Source organism: Triturus cristatus, chromosome 5_1, assembly GCF_964204655.1.
Source record: "Triturus cristatus chromosome 5_1, aTriCri1.1, whole genome shotgun sequence".
Taxonomy (NCBI): Eukaryota; Metazoa; Chordata; class Amphibia; order Caudata; family Salamandridae; genus Triturus; species Triturus cristatus.
This window is the reverse complement of record NC_140587.1, coordinates 820,657,376-820,682,134: the sequence shown is the minus strand read 5'-3', so window position 1 is coordinate 820,682,134 and position 24,759 is coordinate 820,657,376. Positions and strand designations below refer to the sequence as shown.

The 24,759-nt window shown below is 42.0% G+C and overlaps 1 protein-coding gene across 5 annotated transcripts in view; it reads right to left on the bottom strand.

Moving 5' to 3' along the window:
• LDLRAD4 (low density lipoprotein receptor class A domain containing 4) overlaps positions 1–24,759 on the bottom strand; it is a 332,740-nt gene that overhangs the window by 170,792 nt on the left and 137,189 nt on the right. For 2 of the 5 annotated variants that reach the window (XM_085605872.1, XM_085605868.1), the window contains exon 2: positions 13,284–13,382. The exons of the other annotated variants lie outside the window; for them this stretch is intronic. The gene's annotated coding sequence lies outside the window, so the exon portion shown is untranslated. The remainder of the gene's footprint in view (positions 1–13,283; positions 13,383–24,759) is intronic. 5 annotated transcript variants of the gene reach the window in all.

The following is a 24,759-nucleotide window of genomic DNA, read 5'->3' as shown; positions in this document are numbered from 1 at the left end:
GCCTCGAGTTCAGTACAAACGTCTGTAGATTTATTGCCTTAATTGAATTGTAAACCAAATTGGGTCATTTTGAATTGATCCAGTAAACACAAATCAACATTGAGGGTCTATAATACTGTCTAACTCATTCTCAATCACTTCTGATTTCATCACCAGATTAGTCATGAGCCCGAGACAATTATTTTATAGATTAGTGAAATTCGGAGATTGTTTGTATCAGAGAAACGAGTGGGTGCTTTAGGGCAAGCTGGGAATTGGGAGTACTATCATCAACGAACTGAGCTGAAAAAAAAAGTGCCACAAAAACTTGGAGTAGGTTCAAAGCTATGTTTGAGGGAAAACAAATGTCTAAACAAGCTGCCTTAATGGACTTCAACATATTCGGTCTATTGGAGAGATGCACTTGTTAATTCAAACTTGCCATTTTAATGTCTTTCTTGGCTCTTTGTTTCGTGACATAAACCAGATGGAAGCCTGGGGCAGTTGAGGTATGTTTTACACGCAGTCTACCAGGTTTGCTGTAGCCAGTAAGCTTTCTGGAACATTTTTTAGAGCTAAATCGATGGTTGTAATTAGAAACCTCGCAAAGCCGTCTATAGTGACCGAATCTGGATGTCTACTGGCTAATCTAAAGCTGAATTTAGTTCAAGATAAAAGCACTATGATAACGTTTCATGTCTCACTGGAAGCACCGCCATGCTTCCAATTTTGGCTGCTAACATTTGGACACATAACCAAGGGTACCTCTTCAAGATTTCAAAGGCGAATGATGGTTATCACTTGTCTAGTCTCACTGGCACTCCTTCTGCTAAGGAAGAAATTAGACCACGTAAAACACCACGAGTTGGGCAAATTTCAATTAATTTAACATAGATGATTTCTTGTTAGATTTTAGGAATTACAAAACCTACTCTGTTAGGAAGCTATACATCTGCGGCTGTATTAAATAAAGTGCCCTGGGGGCGCAAAGGGCGTGTGAGCCCGCTTTGTGTGCCCCCGGGGCATTTTGGTATTACAGACGGGGCCGCAGACGCTTGTGCGACCCCTTCTGTAATACCAATAGCGCTGGCGCACATAAAGCACCAGCGCTACCTTCAAGGGGCGTTGCCTCATTTGCATGGGGGCGTGCCCCACGCAAATGAGGGGATCCCTTTACCTCTGCTTCCATGCCGCATTAACGACACGGGCGCAGTGGCAAAGAAGCCCACAGGAGGTGCACTGACAGGTCACTGACTGCACCCGCCTGCAAGTCGATCTCAATTCCCTTTCATAAGTACAGGTGGGTTGCCGCCTGCACAGTGAAACATGGAGCAGCTGTAAAGCAGCCGCTCCGTATTTCACATGAATGCACTGCACCCAGGGCAGCATACGTTCGTGGCTGCCCTGGGAGCAGCGCATTCTCCATAATGAGGGGCATTTTCCTTCATTGCACCGGGCGCACCTTTATAAAGGTGCGTGTGGCGCAATGCAGAAAATCACACCACATGTGTAATGCAGCCCCAGAGTGTAAAGTCATCACTATTGTGTTACAAGCCAACTGCATTCCTTTTTAGGCCTCGCTGAGCCAGTGCATGCACTGCGATGCAAGACATTTAGTTAGTGGCTTTTCAATGTGCTACCACAATCTTTTCCTGGCCTCAAGCTTGCATTCACGAGCGCGTGCACGTGCGCAGCCGCCATGTGGCTTCCATGGCTCATTAAGCCTTGCTCTCCCAAGCGCCTCGCTCTGCCCCTCCCCCACCACAGAGCGCGTCCCTGCCATCACTTTCGCTTTCTCTCGTCAAATTTCCATTACCTGTCCGTATGCTTGTGTCTAATTTCCTTGACTTTATTTTTTAATCGCAAACCGGCACGGTAATTCACCATAATTTATTCTTGCTATATTTAGTTTATTAGTTTAAGCTTAAATGATTTGTTGAACGATACGCACTCCACAAAAATTGGTCCATCCTCTTTACACACATTTGAAGGTTTCTTCTGCTAAATGAGTTTCCTCTAGAAACACAACCACCCTCTTTTCCAAAACACTAAGGCTTTTTTTTTTGCATCTCATAGCACTTTAAATCATTTCTATAAAACCTAATGAAATTACAATTTACATTTCCGATGCTCACTACATGGCAAAAAGTAAAGTTGATAAAAAGAAAAAGAATTCCAAGAATCTAGAGATAATACGGTTACATTAAAAAGCAAAATTATATAATAAGTGTGTATTTGAATGAGAACTACGGATCGGTTTCCTAAAAAAAAAAAAAAAAAGACAAATCACGCAATGAGCAAAAAAGCTTACCGAGAAACACTAAAAAAATTTGCTTAACATAACTTGGTTAGCAAAGCCAATAACTAAACATCTGAACGCAACAAACACACATTGGTTCTGAAAAGGTTTATTAATTGTGAATTTTTCCCGACAGACATTATCGAAGCAGTTAAATTCATATTCAGACGTTGAAGAAGAACTACCACTCATATAGCAGTGAAAATGCATTACCTGACAACGTCTGATAGGCCAGTAACTACTGATGCTGTTCATTCATCTGTGCGCTCACATATGTGGGACACTAGAACACAAATGCACCGTGACCATAGAGCTGCACTGCCAAAGTCATGTTGGCCATTTGTTATTTACTGTTTCAAGGTGGCCCTTACAGTCTTGGAGCAGTACATTACAAACAGAACTTAGCAGCCCAGTGTCATAATGCAGTTTATGGGCCCTCAAAATAGATAAATTATATGCATGGGTGTAGACAGGCAGAAACACAAACACACATTCTGACCCCTCCCCCCCCCCCAAAAAAAAGAAGGAACAGACAAAGGATTAATAGGGAAGAGGGTCTAAAAAGGTTTCTTAAAAGGCCGGAAGGAATGCATGGAATAGCTTTGGGGCGGAGGGAAGAAGCAGACTATGGAGAGAATAAGAAAGCATGCATTCACATGGAGTGCTGAAGAGAATGGTAAAAACAGTTCTTGAATGCACGCACTGGAAGGACAAAAATCATTCAATCATAACACAGCAAGGAAGCACTCGCCAGGCGGGACAAAGAATAGGGAGAACAGTAATCAAATAAGGAGCAGGGAAATGAGCTAGAGAGAAAGCGATCCAATCCCGAGCAGGGGCTGACCCTTTTAATGTACTACAGACAATAGGATTACGACCACCAGCTAAAGCAGTCTCTAGGCAAGACCTAAACAAAAAATATCCCCTCCACAATAACCTTTGAACATGGAGTACCAGTCCACCATGTCATAATAGTTTTAAGGAGTTAAAAAAAGGGGAGGTACTAATTAACTTAAAGTGTAAGTAACTAAGACAAAGACATACACAAACAACAAATACATTGTTCAGCATCACCATTGTGAACAAGGGCAATTTATATGGTCTAGGTTGACAGTGAACAGTCGCCAGACAATTATGGGAGTGGAGCTAGAGAGGGGGTTTGACTTAACTCACATATTGGGAACCAGGAGAACATGTTTTGATTGGCCAGAAGTTGTGAGCTTCCACACAAAAGTGCTAGCCTTCCACACTGCTGTGAATAAATCCTCTGCTTGGAACATACCTACGGAGACTACAGTGTTTTCCTTCGTCACTCCATACTACAATCTGGTACCAAATTGTAGTGTGGAGTGACGAAGGAAAACACTGTAGTCTCCGTAGGTATGTTCCAAGCTTTGGGGGAATGCATGTGTTTAAAGGGACAGAAGAAATCTTATAAACAAGAAGGATATACTACAGCCATTCCTTAAGTATATGATTAATAACTGGTGTAATTTCAGTGCTGCAAAGAGTGCATGCTAAATGTATTAGTGCTTAGGTATTGGCAGAGTGATAGGATATGTAGATAGTGCTGGATGGTTGAATGGAGAAGTGCATGGGACAGACAGAAGGATTCCTAGACTGCATAGGTACTGAGTATTTAAAAGACTGTATCAAAGCTATGTAGCTGATTAGAGGTCTGCATGCCTAGTGCACAGAATATTGTAGCTGTACTAGTATTGGTGTGTCTATGGTTTCGAGAATGGTAGTCTGTATTTTAGGGTGTGAGGAGGTGCATCAGATCACGTAGATGATGTCATCAGTGATGGCATTTGAGAGGTCAGTGATGTTATCAGTGATGTCACTGACCATGTCATGAGTGGTGTAATATGTGACGTCATCAGCAGTGCATTACTTTAATCCAAAAAGCTGGTGGCCATATTGGCCTGGTCACAATGTGAAAATTCAGGAATTGATACAATAAAGAAAAGAAAACAAGTGTTAATATGCACACAATGTCATTTCAGCATATCTTGCCCCGTGACCGCCATACCTGTATGTTCGTCAACGTGACTTATTCATAATAAACATACTTAGAATTGCAAACATCAACAAACTATGGACTACACATTACTTAAAAGTGAAAGGCTATCGGCCAAATTAATCTGGGCACGTTGCGTATTATAATGGTTCTTACACGAAAGAAAAGGAAAAAAAGGGGTGTTAATATACACACGCTATCCCTAAATAAAGTTCTAGCGATTATAGTTCCATTCACAGCTCATTTGAGAGGGCATGAGTGATGTAATGAGTGGTGTAACTGACCATGAATGACAATGTCTGAGGTCATTAGCAGTACATTATGCATAAGTTATAGTTAGCTCAGGTAACGAACTGCTGAATTTCAATGGTTGTGTATGAGTGAAATCTGAGTCTAACTATACCGTCACTGTAATCATTGATTTTGTCAGCATTTTTCTAGTTTTTTTTTTTTTTTAAACGTTAAGCAAGATGCATATCATAATAGATGGTGGGGGGTTGGAAGCAGGGCCTGGCATTGTGCTGCCCCCACCCAAGCTTGCTGCGCCTGCCTTCCCTCCTCCTAGCCATCCATTGTCCATGTCCCTGCTCCCTTATTACAGCCCTGTGTGGCCGTTGTTCTGCCACTGGCCTTCCCGCCTTCTCTGAACAGTTAGCTTGCTGCCCCATCCACCTCCTCCCTATCCTCTGTTGTCTGAGTCCATGGACTAGCCTCCTCCCTCGTGCCATGCATGGTCTGATGTGCTGCCACTGCCCTCCATTTAGCATGATGTACCAGTCCACTCCTCCTGTCCTCCATTGCCCAATTCTATGCCCCATCAGTGACCTCCTGCTTAGCCTCTGTGCTTAGCTTCCTGCCCCTATTCTCCATCCCCCTGCCCTCCGATGTCTTTGTGAGTGCCCCTGCTCCATACTTTTTGCCCACCATGTTCCATGGACCTGCCACTCCTATCTACTCTGAGTGTTATGTTGAGCTGCCACTCCCCTCCCACCTGCCTAGCATTGTCAGATGACTGTAACCTGTCCCTGCCACCTCCACCCTGCCTGTTGTGAGGCCCCTTTCCCTGAACTCTCTTGTCTGTGCCCAGGTCCGGACCCTCCCTTCTATCCTACATGGTCCTTTGTGCATGCCCCTGCACCCTCCTTCTTGCCCATCATAGCCATTGTGCTGCCACTAACCCTCCCACTTGCCATGCATTGCTTCTGTGCTGCCACGGCCCCTCCCACCTTCCCTGTGTGGTCAGCTAGCTGCCCCTGACCCCCTCCCACCTTCCCTCCGTGGTCTGTGTGTATGCCATCATAGTCTCCCTGTTGCTCTCCATGGTGTGTCTTGTTTCTAGTGCCCATCCTGCCTGACCTCCATGCTCATCTTGCTGCTCCTGCCCTGCCCCCTTGCCCCCAGCCCTCTGTTTCCATGTGCAGACCCCTATTCCCTCCCTCCTGGCTTGTCTGTTCCATTGTAATGCCCCTGATCCGTCCCTCCTGCGCTTTATGGTCTGTTAGGCTGCAGCTGTCTCTCCTGTCTGTCCATTATGGTCAGCTAGCTACCATTGCCTCTTTCCCCTCTGTTCTGTTGTCCATGTGCATGGTCCTGTCCCCTCCCTTTTGCTTTCTATGGATTGTTGTGCTACACTTCCGTCCCGCATGCCCTGTGTGGTGTATTGTGCTGCTGCAAACCCTGATGCCTGCCCTGTAGGGTCAGTTTGGTGCACCTCTCAATGTCCCTCCTGTCCTCTGTTATCCGAGTCCATGTCCCTACCCCAATTCCTCCTGCCTTCCATGATCCAATGTACCATACTTGCTAACATTTTGAACTTGGTAAGAGGGAGATTTTGAAAAAAAACTGGGGTATTTATTTTCCCCTTTGAGTTACATTGAAAAAGATGATTGTAGACAGGAGACAGATCAAATAAAGCCCATTTGAGCTTAAAAACATTGGACCTTTCCTGGCTGAACCGGGTCTGTTGGCATGTATGGTTGTACTACCACTGCCTCTTCCTTCTGCCCACAATGGTCTATTATATTGCCACAGCCTCTCTTGCCAGTCCTGTATTGTTGGTGTGTTGCCCCTGCCCCCCTTTCCACTGCCCTCCATAGTCTGTTGTGCAGCTGCTGCCCTTCCTGCCTGCCCAGTGTGGTCAAATTGTTTCCTCTGCACCCTCCTACCTCCTTCAATTTTCAGAGTCCGTGCCCCTGGCCTCTGCCTCTCAACAGTATCCTAATGAACAACTAGATTGCTAACATTCTATATTTATTACAAAAGTGTGGAACGCCTGACGTCATCTTGATGTAATCAAAACTAATACCTAGAGCATTTCCTTTAGAAATTACATATATGAGAGGGTCGTATTTGCATCAAAATTATGGTTAGTGCTCTAAAAAACTAAAATGAGGACATATTTTCTGAGTTTTCAAATAGCGACAAAGCACTTTTAAATGATTTGTTATCTTTATGTTTTTTTATCCAGTTGACCACTTGATTAAATGTTGGACTCAGGGGAGAGGATGTGGTGTTACTTCCAGAACTGCAGCCTTTGCAACTGGGGAACCAGGTTGGAGTTTCTGCTTCAGCTCGACATTCTGCGATTCTGGTCAAATCACTTAATCTCCCCATGTCTACAACCAAAATGAATTTGTTCTTGTGTGATGTAACCAATGCTCATGAAAAGCACTCCAATACCCGACAAGTCTGCACTATATAAAACTGCAAAAACACAAAAAATAAAAAGTGCTTTGCACACTTCTGTCATTGGGCTACATGTGGGCTACATCTGGGTGATATTTGTGCTGCATTTGGGCGCTTTTGTCTCTGGTGGCCATCTTGGGAGATTTATTGGTTATGAAGTTTCCTAATTTCCTCATTTACTGCAGTCTCCTCAGTAGGAAATGCTTTCAGTTTTTTACTTTGATTCCATCAAGAAGGTATTCAGATACGTCACACATTTGCCATAAGTTCTGAATGTTAGCACTCTAGTTGCTCATTAGATCACTGTATTAAAGCTACTGCTCACCAGAGAAGTCTGCTGCTGGTATTCTAAGTGAACGTTTCAGTCTGCAGGTCAGAATTTTTTAATGAAATAGAAGAGGATTTGAGAAGTCAAAATGTGCCCTAATTTTTCTTTCTGCAGCACTAATCATAATTTCTATGTCCAAATGAACCCCCTCATTTTTTTCCTTTGCAAATTAAATGTTTTAAGTGTTACCACTTTATTCCAATCAGGATGGCTTCAGGTGTGCCATACTTTTGTCATAAGTAAGACTGTTAGCGCTCTAGTTGTTCTTTAACACCCTGGGAAGCTGCAGTAGAACACAAAGGAATCAACTGACAGTCTCTGCCCTTGTTGGATGCACATGTTTTACTGAGAAAGTCAGACTTCATTCTCACATGACTGAGAAAGATAATGTGAATTTACAGAAAATATGCTCTCAGTTTAGCTTATAGATCACCTTCCAAACCTCTGTGGGAAAAGCATGAGAAAATAGTTCTCTCAAACAAGATACATGATATCCCAGCAGAAGACTTTCACATGGTAAAATCACCTTAGAACACACCACAATTAATAAAATGAGTATGGAACCATCAACAAATGATTTATAATGTAACTAAATTCTTAAAACCTTCTATTAACTGCAATGTTTTTAATGAGGTGCTATCATGTATATTGGTCCCAAGATGGCTGCCAATGCTTCTTGGATGAAGTTCTGACAGCCAATCAGATCTCACGATGAGATGTGTGGTTAGGCTCTGCCCAGATATGTGATTTTACTTTTCTCAGGAAATACTGAATGGATTTACACCATTTAACCAAAAGGCACGACTCTGAACCAAGGGCTTCCTTTTTGCCAAATTTGGTGCAATTCCGTTCAGCAGTTCGGGCTGTAGCTGCGACTAAAGGTTCCTATGGAAAATTGCATGGGGAAAACAAGTTTTGGGACCCCCCTTCTTTCTCTGCCCCCGCTTGACTAATCACCCCGAGACTTTCGAAATAGGAGTAGACCGGAGCTGGTCAAAAGTTTTGAAAATTTCGCGAAGATTCGTCAACCGGCGCCAAAGTTATTTGGAATAGAATGTTGAGGATTTCCTATGGAAAATAGGTCCTAACTAACTCCCTACCGCCAGTAGGTAATAAATAAATAAATCATATATCGCAACATACATATACACACACACACACACATATATACCTAAAAACACATTCACGCACATACAAATCCCGTAGTTACATATTTGAGCTACAAAATTACTGAGAAATGCTCAAAATGTTTCTGTAATTCTGGGACATTGTTGTCTCAATAATATGCAATCCTGTATGTACTCCTAACTACTCCCTAATCTTTCTCGATTGTAATTTCATCTTAATTATGCTATTAGAATTATTTATAACAAAATTGCTTAGTTTTTTTTTTTTCAAAAGTCAATTTCTGATGTCTTTGGCCTTAGTCCACGATATATAAAAAGGACAAATAAATAAATTCAGGACCACATTATGAAGGGTACTAAAAATATATATGTCTTCATCGGCAAGTTTTTGATTTATTGCGAATTCCAGTTAACTCCCCTCGCCCCACCGCCCTCCCCCCCCCCCCCAGTTTTTCTGCCAAAGTAAATGCAGCAATTCATTAATAGGCAGGTGAAAACAGAAAGAAAAGGACTATAGGTTACCACTCCATTCCAATGATGGCTGGTACATACATGTACAAAAACTTGCGAAAGGTGTGAAATAAATCTAGACTTTTACGCCTCTGCCATCATGTGACCTAGTTCAAGGAACAATGCCGTGAAGACCTGGACAAGGGACGCTACCTCCGAGCTGGCGGAGGAGCGTAGCCTCCAAAAAAATGCCCAGAGATAGAAAACTCAAATGGTAATAAAGTTTATTTATTGCAATTTTAATTTTTCAAAACCCCGAGCCAAGCACCAGGAAGGGGACAGAGCTTTCTGATTTCTGCTGCTGCCAGTCAGGCAGCAGCAGAAAGCAGGGCACCTCGGTTTAAACAGTGCATTTCTTTTTGGCATGCTGTCTTGCGACGGCCAGCCACACATGCACAGTTTAAACCTCTTTAACCCAGGGGGTTAGAGACAGCATAGGGCTTCTATGCCCGCGGGAGGGACGCCGCTCCTTCCAATTCTGTCATGCAGCATGAGAGCAGCGTCCGAATTGGTTGCTGTAGCTTCCTGGAGCCTGCCTGGAGAATACCTGAGAGAGGAGGAGGATGTTGCGCCAAGAAGGTAAGTGGGATTCTCTTATCTTTTACTTTGATTTTTATCCCTCTGACTTAGCACCCCCCCATTACATGCCAGCCGCCACGCCGCCACTGTATAAATATTAAAAAACAGCAGGCAGCTCTCGCCCCAAGCTATGTTCCATTAAATATGTGCAGCTTTGTCCTCTACTGGAGAAAGTGAGCTTTCTATATAAACACCAACATACTAGGCGACGGCTACTTGCAGACAGGGGGACACGGAGGCTCTTGTGATCAGACAAAAAGGACCTCCAAGTGAGCGGGGCATTCCCTTTTCCCACTGTAAAACTAAAATAGGAAATCAGACTTGGTTTGAGGGCCAAAGACAAAGTATAGGTATACAAAAAAAGGTTCTCTGTTTAAATCTTATTCTTGAACTGAACAAAAACGGGCCAACACGCGTTTCACTGCATTAAGGTTGCTTTTTCAGGGCCAATATATGAACCAAAATTCTAATAGCAGAACATATTCGGAATTATGGTCACTTAATTTTCTTTTGTTATCTTCAAATGGATACATCATGACTTAATGACAAAATTAAATAATACCTGTTAATTAATTTTGTAGGTATTCCCAGGTTGAAATAATGCTCTTATACAACAGTCACTCTCCTTAGGTTCTTAACGGCACAATAACCAACTGAAAATCTTGAGCAGATCTTTAGGCCATAAAACAAGTCTCATTTCGTATACTAAATGGCGGCACTGCATCATTATGGGAGCGGCATATTATCCAAGAACAGAAGACAAAATGGAGCAGTATCCCACCCTAACGTACCATACAGAGCAAACATTGTTAGAAGGTGCTTTTCTTTCTACGTATGAATTATTTCTGGTTCTTCAAATAGCCACAATCCATCACCCTCTTTCATTGCTTCAGAGCTAAGGAGTCTAATGCTGGAAGTGCTTAATTTGAGCCAGTGATTTCAGGTGCTCCAGCATTTAACGGTCAACACCAGCGCTTGTGACAGTCTGCCACAAGGTGGTAATGACTGGCTAATTTAAAGGTGATCATAACAGGTAATTATTAATTTAATATACATTAGAAATTACTATTAACTTACACCCAAGACATTCTTATAGCTTTGGGTACCTGAAATAGTCCGAATAGTAACATTTGTAGGAGTATGATGGTTAGTAATTGTGTTGTTACTTTCATTGGCAGCAATGCAGGAGCAATGTGTGATACAAGCTACTGTGGCCTCCTGACGAGCGCCATGGCATTTTTTTTTTTTTTACAAACTAAGAACTGAATGCTGGCAGATTCGGCTTATAATAAAGGCTTTAAACTGCTAAGATTCATACAAATGTTTCCATTTTCCAAGCAAACATTCTTTTGCGTGGTGCACAGATTTTGGATAATAACTTGGACGACTTTCTGGGACATGAAGCATTGTTCTAAACGTTGCAAATATGTCGTCCCATCTGTTCAAAGCCTGAATTGAAATAGGTTTGATTTGCATCTATTACATGAACTGAGAGAATATGGTTTATTCGAGAAAAAGTCTAAGAGGGTTCAGAGTTGGACATGCTTTATTTACAGTTGCTAATTTAATCAGATGGAAATGCTATGGAAAAACGGTGGACTGTCATTCGTGGGCCCTAATATGAGTAACCTTTTCAGCCGGTCAAACAGTTTATGCAGATTATCTGAAAATAAAATTGGTTTTGGTAACGGATAGACTGATAGGGCCCATCTGCAATACTGTTTACTTTTGTTACTGCAGAGAACAGTTGTTTCAAATTCAATTTGTGGGGAAGAGCAGCTGTCCGTGATTTATAGGGCCGAATCAAATAATACCCTATCTGACCTTCAGTTCGGGTTTAGGGAAGGTAGAGGTACCATAGAGCAGGTCCTTAACCTTACACTCCTGAGAGGGAAGTATGTCCATGTAAAGGGTGGCAGTCTTTACATGGCATACGTTGACCTATCCGCAGCTTTCGACTGCGTAGATCACATCAAGCTCTGGGCCGTAATGACACAACTAGGCATTGACCCCAATCTGGTTAATTTTATAAGGGAAATCTACTCGAATACCACTACTAGAGTAAGATATGGCATCGGGGGGCAGCTAACATCGCCATTTGCAATCGAACGGAGAGTAAGGCAAGGCTGTGTCCTGGCTCCCTTTCTCTTCAACATTTACACTAACGGACTAGAAACAGCTCTGTTAAAAGGCAGCCAGGACCAGCCGCACATCAAACAACGCCCAATCCCCGCACTCCTATATGCGGACGATGCAGTCATACTCGCCCGCACCCCCCTTGAGTTACAACGGGCCCTGATCAGATATACAGATTTCATGAAGCAACTGGATTTAAATATTAACATCAAAAAAACCTTCGTGATGGCATCAGGGAAACACCCACGCAACAAGAAAAATATTTATCTACATGACACGAAAATAGAGGACACTATCACTTATCCCTATCTAGGAGTCGTGATAGATAATAAATCTACCTGGAAAAGCGCAATAGAGAGCAGAAACTTGCAGTTTCTAAAAGCAACAACGGCCCTGAAAGCGTTCGGTCGGAGGTTGGGTAAAAGAGCATCAAAGGAAATGTTAGACATTTATAACTCAAAATGCCTCAGCACAGCTATCTACGGGGCCGGGATTTGGGGAAACGCACACGTCACTTTACTCCAAAAGACTGAAAATTCTTTTATGAAATTCCTGCTGGGAGTCCCATCGTCCACCTCAACTTTTAACATTCACTATGAACTGGGCCTTCCGTACATCACGGATGTGATACGCATGCAGCCTATCCTCCTATGGCATCGCATCTGGACGACACCAGAACTAAAATTCACCCAGGAACTCATAAATGATTGTACGAACTTGGACCACGGACTATCTATCACTTGGCTTGCTTATGTCAAAAAGTTTCTAACGGATCTAGAACTTGAGCACCTCTTTTTAAAGCCCCAAAATAATACTCTAATCCCCAGAAAAAGATTGCGAGATATCTGTCTAACTCATTTAACTGATCTGCGCTTGGCTCTTGAACTAAATAAAAACTCTGTACAACTGTTCTTCTCAATACAGACAACAGATCAGATTGAGCCATACTTGAACTCCAACCTGAGCAACTACGAGAAATTTTTACTCACCAGAATGCGACTGAACATATTCCATCGTTTAATCACTTTCCCTGGGCAAAACGACTGGAGCACCCAATTGATGCCATGCCCCTGTGACGATCTTTCCCCCCAAACTACCATTCATGTGATTATGTTTTGCAAATTTTATGTTGAGCCAAGAAAGCTATACTTGATCCCCTTTTTGAAACATTTGGGTCTAAATCAGTGTCGGCCAGCTTTCATGGCCCTCCAACTGCTAGAAACAGAATTACTAGCAAAAAATATGGCAATGTTTTTAAAATTTTGTGCACGACATAGAGCTAACCTCTAAATGAAGATCTCTGTTTAAATAACACACTGACAGATGCTCTCTGCGAACCACTTCAAACATACCCTACGATGAACTGGGATTAGCCCCCTATGCATCTTAAAATTGCTCCCGGGGGGTTTGTTTTTGCACCGTTATACATCGCCCAAACTCTCTTAATCTATTTTATTACTCTTAAATTAATGCTATACCATCTTTTTTAAATTTGCTTTTGTCATTTTGCACTTGTTCCAATTGCTTAGGCGAAACAAATTAACCTTGCAAAAATGAATCGTGTATAAATGTTAATGTACTTTTATATGTAAATACTTTTATGGTATGCAATTTCCTTACCGAATAAAGTTTGTCAATCAGGTATAGAATGCCTGTGAATTACGGATTTCATCCTCCGATCCATAGAAGTTGAAGTGTTTTATTATCGATTATATCAACCTAAAAAAAAACAAATTTTGTACATATGTACATTCATTTCTAACATCAAAAAACAATTAGACATATATTCACTGTTATCAATAAAAATATTCAATCACAAACAATCGTTTAAATTGTGCACGTTCGTATACCCATCAAACGGTCTGTACTACAAAGTATATATTTAATGTTTAATATACGATTACAACGTAATACGGCATACCTCAGCAATCTAGTGTTCGGTTTTAAATAAGCAATTGGTATGTACACCATGTGCTATACTGTCCAATAATCTCAGGGCACCGATGGCATTTACAAACTACTTGGCCTTATGGTCTGCCACCATGCCACCAGAGCCTGTGATGTCATTCTACATTCCATAAAAATTCTGCATCATTCATATGAGCCGCCAAACATCCTACCGAATGAGAGTTCCTTTCAACACTGCAAAGAAGAAGCTTGTGAGTAGCATTATGCTATAAAATACTGAAAGGTTATTGCAGTTCACTCATTCAACAGCAAAATGTGGAAATGAGCAACACAGACCAGTCCTTGCATAACATCAGACGTACAGGGGTAAACAACTGAGCTTCACATTTTACAACACTTGCATGAGGCCAGGATTTAGAGATGACACAAACAGCAGCAGTGACAAAGTAAAAACCTATATGCTTGATTAGCACTCCCGAGACTGAAAGCGATGATCTAGGTAGGCGATTCTTAAAAGTTTGACGTCAGTGGACTCCCACTGAATTACTATTGGAAACCAGGGATCCCAACATAAGCCCTTTCAAAGATCTGAACATCAAAATATTACATAAATATAGAAACGTATAGATCAAACAAAACAAAAAAATCTAAAATGTCAAAAAAATGAAAGTCAACATTTTTAATGGAAAAGTTTTAACTCAAAAAATTTTGTTTGATTTCCTGAAGCAGTGCGATACAATGAATGCTCTATTTTGGTCAACACATACCAATCGTGCATGCGAGATTGCATTTGATGGACTTGCATTGCACCCATAAATCAAGCTAAGGATACTTAGTTTTTAGGCATCAATTTCAAATTCCTTGACGTTTACAGAGCATTTAAACACTTCGTGTTTAATTTACTAAAGCATATTAATTAAAAAACAAAATATAATATTAGATTACCAAACACACGGCATGGAGTAGGCTTCACAAACCTCCAAGATCTGCAAACCACAGGTTGAGGACCGCTGATCTAGGCAAGTAAACACCAGCAGAAATTCAAAGAGCAGTTCAGAATCTGAGAGCGTAACACATCTGGACAAAAAAAACGAAAAAAAACACACACTGTTCTTACTGCCACAAAAATTACACTTCTTATCAAGCAGAGTCCCAGTTGGATTCAACATGGACCCCACCAAATGGAATGTACTCCTCTACACCACACCAAGGTGCACTTTTACGCAAAGCACAGAAAAATGGACAAACCAGGACTAAGAATGCCAAGTCACTAGACAGTCCATATCTTAAAGTGTACCACCCTCAGAATCCCTCATTTGAGCAATATGTAATAATTTATTATGAGCCCTGCTGACGGGGACCAATAACTGGCCTAGTGCCCCAGAAGGCGAATCGTTGGCCATCCACACGTAGGGAAGAAACTATATAGTCTACAGAGACAAAAAGACAACTATCACTGGATGCAAGTAATCCATTTTTTCATGTGGATATTTACAGGTCACAAAAGATCCCCCATCTCCTATGGAGTCCCTCAGGGTTCCAAACGGTCTAATTTTCAACCTTTACATGGAGCCACCTGGTGCTCTACTCACAGATGACATCAAGATTCACCAATATGCAGATGATACACATCTCTACTTGAGTCTCCTCTGCTTCCGACAGCCAAAATAATCAATCACTGCTTGCACATCATCCAGACCTGGATGTACAGCGTCTGCCTGAAGCTCAGCCCAAGCAAGTCAGAATGCCTGATATTTGCCAACAGAAAACAAGACGCAGTGCACCCCGAGCTCAATTACATGAACGTTTACGGCTTTGAACTCCAACTCACAGAAATCAAGTCAAATCTTTGATTCGCCTTTTTTTAAAAACATTTTTTTAATTGATTTGCAGTATCAGATGTCATGAAATAATTGCACATCCTGTAATGTCGCATATTGAAACATGCAGTTTGTTTTTCTTTAGTTTGTTATTTAAACATGCAAAACTTTCCCCTTCTTGTCCCTCCCTCCTCCCCTACAGGCGAAAGGTCTAGTAATCAATAAATAATTTCAATAGTTTTATAGATAAGCAAGGCACAGCTGAACTTACCATTGACATCAACCTCTACCTCAAGGAACACACTGCCAAAACAAATAAAGACTCCCTTGTACCAGCTCTTTTCTAAAGAAAGAGCAACTGTTTCTTAAAGAAAGCAATATCAGAACTGCTCTTCAAGCACTTCTACTCTTGTTTCTGGATGGTGGTAATGCCCTGCTGCCTAGCGTTCCAGACTCCACACCGGAACTCCTTTAGGGCAACCTACACAACAGCACGTCTGATCCACGGCCTGAACAAATATGATCATATCATACCCACCCTGATGACACTCCAATGGCTACCCGTGTCAGCCTGCACCATCTTCGAACCCAGCTACATCATTTACAAAGCATCACAACCAGAGCACCCTCTAAACTTGCAGACAAGCTGACCATTTCTGGTCGTTCTTGCCACACCCACAGCCAGGACACCATCCGACTACGGACAAAGACATTTAAAAACGAAAATTTTTAAAAAACAAGACAATAGGCCTTTTGCATCCAAGCACCCAGATATGAAACATCCCTGTATCCATCAGGACCTCCCCAATGCTACTCCAATTTAGAAAAGAGTTGAAAACGTACATGTTTAAAGAGCCCTACATCACAATGCATTAACCATCCACAACTCTGCTTCCTCTACTATTACTCCCCAACTTTAAGCTTGCCTTGGACCATGCACAGCTCTCCAATGCCTTTTGGCTAGGTTTGCACAATAGAAATATCATATACAGAGAAGCAAGATGACCGCTCCTGCCGGACCCCACGGTGGTTATGTTTGAGGAGTAGTGAGACGACAGCTTAAACTACTTTCACCCTGTTTCCGCTGTTAGTATTGCCGGAGTGCCCCAGAAACTTTCCTCGTAAAACTTGAAGTCTGAATTTGTTACTTTGTTTCACCTACTTGTGAAAGTATCGCAGCACTGACGTCTATGCTGGGGACGCTGCTCGGCGTTGCTGCAGGGCTGATCCGGTGTCGGCGAAGTTGGTGGGCGTTACCGCTAAGTAGTACGCGGTGCATCGGGGAGTCCCGCGGCAATCTTGCTAGACGACAGGATCAAAATCAGAAGATGCCTCCAAAGGGCACGCGAGGGAGACCTCGCGGTCAAGAAATTGATAGCACAGAGAATACAGCTAAAGACGCTCAGGTGAGAGATGGCAACTTGGGCAGCGCTGCTGATTCGGGCAAGAATGGCGATGCTGTTGTAAGAGTTAAACGCGGCCTGACTGGGAAAAAAATACCAGCGCTTTTCTCCGCAGCCAAGGACAAGCGGAAGGGGAAAAAGGCTGAACCTTTACTGGAAAGGGGAGCTGACTTGATGGATTCGAATGAAGGGGGGCTCTCGACGGCGCTTATTAGCTCTCCTAATATTATTTCCCCCCCCCCCCCCCCCCCCCCCAGAAGATTTGGTTGTGGCAGTGGATGGTACCAGAGGAACTGGAGATCCGGAGTTTGGTGGTGTGGGGGTGATTCAATACCATAATGTGCTGATAAACTCCCAGGGCCCTGAGCAAACCCAGATGCCCAAGGTAGAATCGGGGGACTTTTATTCTCTCTCTAAGCAGTCTATGTCGTCCTGTGAAGACTTGGCCACACAACACACAACACAATTGAGCATGGCAGATGGTAGTGATCACAGTAGTCTGTTCTTGGAAGAGTCAGGGGAGTTTGCTGAGAATCATCCTTATACTGTACGGAAAAAACTGGAGCTGAATACAAACACAAATAAAGGTGACACAGCAAAGAAGCAGATTAATGTTGATGGTGAAGAAATTTCTTTAGCATTAATCTACCAATCCATTATGTCCCACCGGGATGAAACCCGAGAAGAGAGCCAAAGAGTGCAAAATCTATGCCACAAACTGCAGAACTCGGTTAGGCGCATTGCAAAATCTCATGTTGATTTTATCGCCAGGTTCAATGAGGCAGAATCATGAATTTCCAATCTGGAGGATGAACTTACCCAACAAAAGGGTGCTACTGAGTTGCTGCAGGTCACTAGGGAGGATACCCAATGGAAGATGGCGGATTTAGAAAACTGGGCACGCCGAAATAACTTAAGAGTATTTCAGATCCCGGAGGGGAAAGAAGGGCAGGACCCACGCAGATTTATTATAGACTTATTCAAAAAAGCATTTCCTGAGCTGACCAGGTGGGACTGGGACAGAGATTGAACGTGCCCACAGGTTTCCTTTTAATATGCGTCCTAGAACAGGTCAGGGGGATTCTAAGCCTAGAGCCTTCCTAATTTCATTTAATAGTTTCTTGGCTCGAGAGGAGGTGTTTCAGCTAGCTCGACCTGATAAACAAAACGAGTAGGGGGAGATGTTGAATTTTTTTGTCAGACCGGAACTTTGCCACCATACTGTCGAACTTCGCTGGCAATTGCGACAGCTGATCACACAATTTCAAGTTAAGGGGGCTCAAGCTTAATTAATTTTTCTTGCAAAGTTAAAAATTATTTTCCAGGAGCGTACTCGTTTTTTCACTAACGCAGTGTCAGCTAAGGAGTTTAAGTTCTATCTAGTGAGGCTGATTCTGACTTCTGACTTCTATGTAGGTTATTTTGAGTCCGACTCTTCTTTAAATATTTCTTTAGGGTCGTGGCTGAAACTTTTTTCTGTTTTCTTTCTACTCCTTATAGCTTATAGAATCTTAATTTGTAATGAGAGGTGTTTTTAACGTCAACTCTGGGGGGAGGGGGGGGGGGAGGGGTTCTCTCCACTCCCTCGAGTGGGGGGGGGGGGGCGCGGGGAATGGCAGGAGGTTCACGGGAGCTTGCATCTACAGGACCATGGGTCCTAAAGCCTTGTTACGGGGGGGGGGGGGGGAAGAGGGAAAAGGGGACACTAGGGGGGTTTGATGGGGTTCTTAGGTGGGGTAAAAAGGGAAAAAATATCCACAGTAGCAAAATATTTGGAAAAATATCGACATGGTCACAAAGAAAATATGTATGCTCAGCTACTGCATTATACGTGAATTGGTATTCATGAGGAGGGTTGCTGCATTCTTATGAGGATTTCTAAGGGGATTAAATTTTGCTCGCTAAATGTTGCTGGACTTAATAATTTGTCAAAGCGAAAGAGGGTAGCCGCTGAATTGTGAATCATTCAGCCAGAACTGGTGTGTCTTCAAGAGACGCATACACCTTGGCCTAAACAGCATATTTTAAAGGAGCTTGGGTTTTCATTGGTCACGGCTTCTACACAGCTTTTTATGACTCGCGGTGTGGCCATATTAGCTAAATCAAATGTACAAATTGCTGGACGATCCTTGGTTGGTAATCTTGGGCGTTGGGCCATTGTTGAATGTAGGCTTGGAGATAGCAAATTTACTTTATGTACTGTTTACGGCTCTAATTTAGATGAGGCAGAAACACTGGAGGAGTTAAATTTAGAACTGGCTACACGGGGGCAACCTTTGATAATTTGTGGGGATATAAATATTAATCTGGCGAATCAAGAACTGCAGGATGGGTCTCGAAGTTATAAAGGTTGTAAACCACGCGTTTTTAAAGCTTTATATCATTTAGTAAACTATCATGGGTTAGTTGATGCGTGGGGCAAGTTAAGTCCTCGGGATCCGGGCTACACGTTTTATTCCTTTCCCCATAAAAAGCTAATTCATCTAGATTATTTTTTTGCTTGTACTACTTCTTTAGTCGGGGCCTCTGCTCAAATATATCCCAGGATTTCGTCCGACCATGCCCCAATTGTTTTGGAATTGAGTGCATTAGGTCAGAAGGTCCTGCCTAAGACTTTTTCTTTTGACCGGAAACTAAGTTTAAACGGCGAGTTTAGAGAACACATGATTTCCTGGCTGAAGGATTTTTTTGATAATAGGGAGTCGGCTCATATTGCAACTATTTGGGATACGTTTAAAGCTTGTTTTAGGGGTGAAGCATTTAGTTTCAGACTCCATCAGCAAAGGAAAATTAAAACTGAGTTACAGGCACTGTATGCTGCCTTGAGAGAAGCGGAGGGCAATCTAACTTTGGGGATTACACAGCAAGGTAATAACATTTCGGAGCTAGAAAACTCTGTTGTTGGAGCCCGGGCTAAAATTCAGGGTTTATGGAATCTTGAGAGTGCCAAAAAATATTTAGACTATAAGAAGCAAAATCATGAGTAGGGGGAAACGGTTAGAAGATGCTTGGCTTTACGGCTACGCATGAAAGAATCCTCTCGTTCTATTGCTGCTTTGAAGGATAAGAATGGCCAACTTTATCAGGATCCGCAGCAGATACTGTCTATTTTTCATCAGTTTTATACTGAATTGTACACAAAACAGGAAGGGGGGGGGGGTATTGGACGATAATGTTTTTTTCGAGCAAGGAATACATTTAGATCCTTGTGAGTTGGAACAATTGGATAGCCCAATTACAATGGCAGAATTAGAAATGGCTGTTAATAGTCTAGCCTTAGGAAAAGTGGCTGGTCCTGACAAGATGCCGGCAGAGATTTACAAAGTGTTTTTTCATCACTTGAAGGATGAAATGTTTAATACTTTCCGGGCTGCGCAGAAGGGCCATGCTCCCAATTCATGGGCTGAAGCCACTATAGTGGTTCTTTGTAAAAAGGGCAAAGACCCGGAATAAGTAGGATCATACCGTCCGAGCTCGCTGTTAAACTGCGATAGTAAAATATACTCCAAGATATTGGCAATGCATTTATCTAAGGTTATTAACTCACTAGTTTCTTTAAATCAACATGGTTTTATACCATCTCGAGGGACTGTTACACATGTAAATAAAGTCATCACACTGTTTGATGTCGCCCACATTGAAAAACAACATTTAGGGCTAATCTTATTGGATGCGGAGAAAGCATTAGATCGGGTGGGGTGGGAGTATCTATGGCAATTAATGCGACATATTGGTTTTGGGTCGGGATTTATGAATGCTTTAGGTACTATACACTTCAACGATTGGTAGAATTACTGCTATGGGGTTATTATCTGATTCTGTTAGAATTACCAGAGGTACCAGGCAAGGTTGCCCCTGCTCGCCACTTTTGCTTGCCTTGTATATAAATCCATTTGTTGAGCAGTTGGCCAACAACCCCCGTATCAAGCCTTTTTATGTATATGATACTCCATTTTCTGTCTTCGCTTACGCGGACGATATTACAGTGACTTCGGTTGATCCATCTTTTGCGCTTCCGAGATTGAACATTTAGCAACATTGTTCGGCCAGGTGTCCGGTTACAAACTTAATGTAACCAAAATACAAATTCTTTTTTCAGAGAGTATTGTCTTGCAGGATACTAGAGTGTTAAAAGGGGTGACTGATCTGGGCATTAAAATTACCATCAACCACCTCTGACATTTATGTCCTAAGTGGAATGCGATACTACAGAGTGTTAAGGACTCACTTGATAAATGGGGACGACTACATCTTACTTTAATTGGTAGAATATCATTAAAATGAATATCTTACCAAAGGTCTATATTTAAATCAATTCCCTTGGAGGTGGCAGCCGCTCACTGCAACATCTTCAACCCTTATGTATGAAGTTTATATGGGCTCCGGGTAAACCAAGACGAGCGGTTAGATTTATGACGCTACCAGTGGAGAGAGGTGGCCTAGCTATACCGGACTTTGCCTTATATTTTTATGTATGTTTTTTGTTAAAAATGTGGATTTTATTGACCGGGGAAGGAATGGCTAGCACTGCCGAGGCCCCTTCGATCTTTGAGATCTTGTTGGGATCTGAGGCCCGAAGAGGCCTGTTTAAAGAAATTGATGGCATTTATTTTAAGCGAACAAGATTTAACGTTGTGGAAGGAGCCTTTAAAGTATGGAAGAGAATACGGAAATTATGCCTATTGGAGAAATTATCATACTATACACCCATGAATGCAGCTAAGATCCTTCCTCCCATTTTTTGGTATAACATAGCTAACGTGTGGAGGAACAAAGGTATTACTATAATAGGGGGATCTTTTTTCTCAGGGGGGGGGGGGGTCACTCATGTCATTTGAAGAATTAGGGAGATATTATAATTTGACTTATTTTCAGTTTAAATTTCTTTAAATTCGGGATTATTTAACATGGGGAAAGGTTGTGGTTGCTCCCAATTCAATTATAGAGACTAAGGCGGCAGGAGAAAATTGGGGTCTTGTATAAGATATTGTTATTATATAGATCAGATGATTTAGGGAAACCACGCCAAATGGTCTATAATTTTGGGTGAACATAACAGATCTACTGAGGACGCCATTGCTAGATCTCGGCTTGTGTTAATGTCAGCCAATTTGAAAGTGCAATTTTTTAAAACTGTTTTTGATTTGTGCTATACCCCTGCTCGTATGTTTAAGTGGGGGGAGGATATGATTGAAAATGTTTCCGTTGTCGGGGGGATAATGCCGATAGCCTGCATATCTTTTTTAGTTGTTGCAAACTGTCTAGATTTATAGCGGATATAGAGAAATTCATGGCTATAATTACTGGGAGACCGATGAGGATCACACCCGCCATAATGTTACTAGGGATGGGGCCTGAAACGGACGAGGGTACTTCATTATATAACCATCTTTATTTGATTTTCATAGCAATGACAGTTGTACGGCTATGTGTTGCCTCGAATTGGATTCAAATGGAACCCCCCCCCCCCCGTATTTGAGTTATGGCGGGCTAAAATGTATAACCTTTTTAATTTAGAACCAAGTTTATTTTCTGTTAAGGGGGCAAAAAAACCATAACACTGGTTTGAGTATTTGGGGTGCTTTTTGTGACCATATATGAATTTGTGAAAATCGCTTTATTAATAAGTGTATTGTATTCTTTTGTTTCTATGCTGCTGTGGAGCAATAAAAAAATAAATGAATACAAAAATATCATACATACAGGCACATGTGCAGCCCCTCTCTATCCTCCAACACAACCATTATCCTTTTTACCAACTGAGACTAAAACATTTTGCAACAAGCAAAATGACAGACAAAAGCAAAGACCAATCCAATCCAGTCCCCACATAACCACTACCCAATAACATAATTGAACAACTGTTTTCTAGACAGTTGGCATTTTCGGAAAACCCTAGAAGGGGGACAAAGAAGGGTAAGCCAGTGAAGGCACACAGACGAGAGGCTATCCAAATGAGCAATGAGGACTAGATTAAAATAAAGAAAAAAGCATTTATTGCAATAAAAAATGGCTTCCATGTATTGATACAAAAGCCATAGATTGTGGAAATTGAGCATTGCATGATATAAAGTACCCACTACAATAAATGTTGAGGATACTACAAGACACCAAGGAGTTTCGTAACCACATAAAACACCAGAGGCAGAGCTTATTTATATTATACCTCCTAGAACTCAGAGGCATGTGTATATGTACAACTTCGCCCAAAAGCTTTAAAAAGGGCATCACACCAAATAGTAGATACATAAAACGATCAATGACATGGTGTGCACTCCATAGAACATACTGCAAGGATGATCCACAGCTGCAGTGAGCCTCTTTCCCCATCCCATTGACTTCTCATCTGGGAGCCTTATATTGTGATGTGGAATGGAGAGGGACAGCTAGAACTGTAAGTCTTCCTGCAGCATACCGCTACATGATGAACTAGAAGGGATAACCCATCTGCAATCAGTCTCAGGACAACGTCACGGTAGCCTCTCTTGTACTAGACAGCAACGTGTGTACATTGCCCCTAATGAATGTGCAGGTGAGTGGCCACAGACAGGCAATGCCACTGATATTTAGCAGGGCGGAGTGACTGCTAAGAGTGGTCACAGTATGATTTGCACATGCTGTGAAATGGGGTGTGCTATGAAAATGACCTAGTGCTCATAAATTAATGATTCCACAACAATGCACTGAAAAAACCAATAGGTCACTCAATGACAAATTGATGTGGATTTTGTTTTTTACTGCACACATCACAAAGAATATGTTGCCACCTAAACGTGGCAGCCTATTGATTTCAACATTAAGTTGAATTCAAATAATCAATGCATATAATTTTAATAAAAGTGTGTGCACTTCCTAACAGGAAGGTGTACTTCGAGGTATTCCAATCCTTCTTGAGTTTTAATGCACGTCACATAGAAAAGACACTACTGACTGAACTGCTCCAACCTGAAGACATAGTTTAAACACCAGGATTTCAAATCTGATAAAGAATATAATGAAGAAAGCAAAAGCTCTGGAGATTGAGTGCGCTGTAGGTTAGCATATGAGATCAGGCAAAATGCCAACAATGAAGGAGAGTTAATGCCTTAATAGGATAACCGAATGCCCCATGTGCTATGTTGCGTTGGGTGGAAGCAAAATGTGTATGACAGATGAACAAAGTAATCAATGAAGAGGTCTGACCCAAGGCCCCTCTATAAATATCCTTCATGATTTTGTTTTTCATAGACACATTTGCTGCCTTTCCAGCTTCGTGTTTTACACAAATTATAATATACCTGCAGGTGCTGTTGGTCAGACTTCTTCCATCCGTTTTTCTGCTCCAGAGGCATCCACGCGTTGCTTCAACCCACCGCAGTTTACAGCATGGGTCAGCCCACTTTAGCTATCTGCTCTCTTCACCATCAGTGACGGGATTTTCCTCTTGCAAGTTTGAACACCCATCTATAGAGTAGTTCACTTCAGTGCCAGGGCAGGTAGGTTAAGTTCTGCATTTTTTTTTGTTTTATTAAATCTTGTGAGGTTTCATTTTTGTCACTTTTTTTTAGCAAGATAGCCTACCACCTTTAGACCTGGGGCTTTTTAAAGAAGAGCGAACAAAAACATTAATTGCTAAAGCTAGACCCAGTGACCTTGCAAATACTCGTTTGGTTGATTTCAGGAGGCAGGCATTACAGCTATTGCTAGTCAACAGGACAAACTTACAATGCTCCATGAATAACTCCTCGGCAGACAATAACAATTACCTATTAGATTCTTCCCAAAAGAATCGGAGTCTGAAATGGCACTGCATATGCACATTTATCTTTTTTACCTCCAGATTTAGAATTGCAAATTTGTGTCTCTCGTCGTTCCCATGACTGACAGTGGTGCAGTTCGCAGTCTTGGAGTTGGTTAGCAGATGCAACCTTTGCAATAGGAAGAAGGTAGATGCTGCCTGGAAGGCCTATGTGACAAGCATCGATG